The sequence below is a fragment of the Nannobrachium achirus genome (assembly GCF_963921795.1).
Source record: "Nannobrachium achirus genome assembly, chromosome: 18".
Classification (NCBI taxonomy): Eukaryota; Metazoa; Chordata; class Actinopteri; order Myctophiformes; family Myctophidae; genus Nannobrachium; species Nannobrachium achirus.
Window position 1 is genome coordinate 48,544,158 of NC_137825.1, and position 4,014 is coordinate 48,548,171.

Consider the following 4,014-nt stretch of genomic DNA (forward strand, 5'->3'; position numbering starts at 1 on the left):
CGTGTCCAGACTCTTCTCATTGATCACTCGTAAACTGGACTCTGCCATTGTTCACTGAAGAGATGTGATAGGGGATTACAGAGTGACAGGTCATTCATAGCACACACAAATAGGAAGAAATTTACTACTGCTCCGAAACATTGTGGGCCGGCATGTTCAGAATTCAGTCATGATAGAGGTGAGTCGAATCTGTAGAAGTTATGGGAATTGCAAATTAATTATGTCCTTGTCCTTTATATGTCCATATATGGAGATCCCTGATGTCATCAATATTACTCCCATATCTGGGAATTCCCATAGGCCTATGTACATAATGTGTCAGTCTCATGATAACCGGTGTGTTGCGGCGACTCCCTGGCCCGGACACACTGTACGATAATTAAGTGATCAGTAATTATCGGACACTTTAAGATTGATCGCCGGATCAGACACTGCCAGGATGCGATCTAGACCCGAGACATATACTGTTTTCCTGAGCGCTTCCCTGTAGATGCAAACTGCAGTGCAACTGCGGTGCAAACAGCAGCCAGTGGTGGAGTAGAAGTAAAATTATTGACATTGGGAAATACTCAAGTAAAGTACAAATACTCAAAATTGTATTTAAGTACAGTACTTAAAGTGCCGCTGAACACACCTCGCTACGGGGGTGTGGGCGGAAAAAGGTGGCAAGCCCCCCACTTTTAGAGCCCCACTGCCCGGCAAGAGGCAACATCCCCTCTCTGTGAATTTTAGCGATTCCGCCATTTCAACAAATAAACATAAACAAACATTCTCATGAACAATGGGAATGTAACAACCAGATTTGTGTGGAAATATAATTTTTATATGCACAGATTTATACACATTTTCGTGTCTTTAGCTTTAGCATTAGTGCTAGTAACCCTTTGTGAGCAGAGGAAGTTGATTTCTGTGGGGTACGAGTGCGTCCCTGCGGGCGATGGGAAGAGAATGTACATTGTAGGTACAGTACATTATAACACTATGGTACAGTACGGTCACGATGTGACGTCGTAAACAATTTTAGCCAAAAATTGCCAAAGATTATTGGTTTTTCGTGACACACCACTTTAAGTAAATGTAGGCTACAAGTCATATAGGCACCGGAGGGGGTGTCATTCGGTCCGGGATGTCCCCTGACTTTTGAGCTATCAACCTATTTTTTTTCTGTCTTTTTCCCCCCAACCTGCGTGGGTCCTAACGTCTCCATTGTCTTGCTATTGCCTTGGCTGAATCTGCTGGAGGTTGCCATGATCGACCGTCTCAAACATGCAAATTGCTTCCAATAAACACTTTGTGATCTTTCTGTGCTAAACGGGTTCTACCGGTTCTAACTTCTGCCCCTTTGAAATAGACGGCTTCAGTGGTGTGTAAAGTAACTAATTACATTTACTCAAGTAATGTAGGCCTAAACTTTTGAGGATTTTTTACTTTACTGGAGTATTTCCAAGTTTCATTTTGATTGATTGATTGAAGAATTTATTAGAAGTTTGCAATAGAAAAAAGTACAGTTTCATGACAGTACAAATCACTGGTACAAGGTCAACTAAAAGGAGATCCTAGAAAGCCGAGGCTTATTTCCACAGGAACCACACTTTAAGTATCTCATATAACATTGAAAGACAGACGGATAGAACATAGTACTTTATCTAGGATAATATCAGTTTCAAAAGCATAACATCAAATACAAAAGGCAGAATACAAAGAAAAAGGGGGGGGGGAGCATGGGGGCTTAGTCTATTTACAAGTCACGGGTAGCTGCTGTCTGAAGGTGACTTTTCATACCAATTTTGAAGGAGGCTAGGGATTTGCTCTCCTTTAGGGCTTGTGGAAGGGCGTTCCACATGTTGATGGTATAGCAGGAGAACGAGTTAGCGCCTTGTTTAGTGTTAAATCTACGCTGATGATGATTAGTGGAGCTGCCTCTGGTGTTATGATCGTGAACATCCTTGACCTTTAAGAAGTAGTTTGTCAGGTACATGGGAATCTTGGAGGTGTAGTGTATCTTGTACACCAGGCCCATTGCAAGATGCTGTACTCTGTCAGCAATACTTTTACTTCTACTCCACGACATCTCAGAGGCAACATGTACTTTTACTCCACTACAATTAGGTCTATATGACAACTTTAGTTACTTAGGCCTGCTTTGCAGATTTCGATTAATATTAACACGAGCATACATTAACAACTTCAGCCCTATATATATATTGGCCATTTGAAAATAGCCGATCTACAAGCTCACAATGTGTTGCACAAGGCATTGTGAGCTTGTAGATCTGCTATTTTGAAAAGATGTTTATACAAATTATACATTTGAAAACTAGTGAAATGGGACATTCTGCATAATGAGCCTACTTTTAACTGAATATGGGACTTCTACTTGTAACAGAGTATTTCTACTTTTACTCAAGTAAAACATGTGAGTATACCGTAGCTATCTATAGCCTACTTCCATCTGACGGGCTTGCTGCCGCGGCTCGCTCACTCTCATCACTCTCTCACTGCATCCGTGCATGGCAGATGAATGATTGCACGATGCAGTTCATTTCTGAGTTCATTTCTACACTATAAAGTGAGCTTGAACATCCCTTACTTTATTCATTCAAACTTAATTTATTTTCTCTGAAATACATTGAGGCAAGAGCCCTCATTTTCAATGATGCCGAGATTAAAGAAGGCATAATTAAACAGAATTGGCCTAATAGGCTACTTGAAATAAGAACAGCAGGATAAAACAAGTTATGTATTGTGAAAACAACATGTATGTATGTATGTTTAAAAAATACTAATAATCCAGAGCTACTTATACAATTGGCATCTAACAACACATTATGTGCTTAGTAACCATAATATACTGTAGTTACTTGACTAGTCCGAGTGTAGCCTACATTTGGTCACCACATGACCATGCCCACTATGACATCACCAATACATTGAATGTTTATTTATATCTGAGTATCTCATGGGGCCTCTTGGGAGTTTGTTTGAGAGATTGAAGGGCATCGAATGGATAGGTTTGGACGCCCTCAAAATGTCAAAAATAACAATATTTGTTTTTCTTTTTTAAAAGGGCACAAAGACATATTCTTAAGGCAACTATAGTAATGTGACATTAAAGCTCCTTCAGTTAACCATGCAGGGCCCATTGTTCTGTTGCAGCGTCATGATTAGGCCAAGCTCTTTCTAAAATGTGTTAAAGAAAAGAAAACAAAAATGTGGTGCCCCAGGCAGCTGCCTAGTTTGCCTGCACGGCCCTGCACACACAAAGAAAGAGAGAGAGAGAGAGAGAGAGAGAGAGAGAGAGCTGTAAAAGACCTGAGAGACAAGGCAAGAAGGGCTTTCTATGCCATCAAAAGGAACATCAAAATAGACATCCCAATAAAAACCTGGCTAAAAATACTGGACTCTGTGATAGAACCAATTTCCCTCTATGGTTGCGAGATCTGGGGACCAGCCGCAAACCAAGACCTTGAAAAATGGGACAAACATCAGATAGAGACCCTGCACACAGAATTCTGCAAATCAATTCTCAGAATTCAGCGGAAAACACCAAATAATGCATGCAGGGCAGAATTAGGACGATACCCTCTCATAATCAAAATAAAAAAGAGAGCATTCAAATTTTATAACCACTTAAAAGAAAGTGACCCAGATGCACTTCATAACAAGGCACTCACACACAGAGAAACCCTAGAGAGATGCCCCCTCAGCCAACTGGTCCGGGAACTCTGTACACAAACACAAGCAGAGCCACCAGACAGACAATTCACCGGACTAAACCAAATTATAAAACAGCAGAAAGAAAGCTACCTGACACATTGGAGAGAAGCAACCCAAAAGCAGAGCAAACTAGAATGCTATTTGGCCCTAAACAGAGAATACACCATGGCAGAATACCTGAGCAAGGTGGCCGACCCAAAACAAAGAAAAATCTTGACTAGGTACAGACTCAGTGAGCACAGTCTTGCAATCGAGAAAGGACGTCACAGGCATACCCGGCTCCCTAGAGAAAACAGA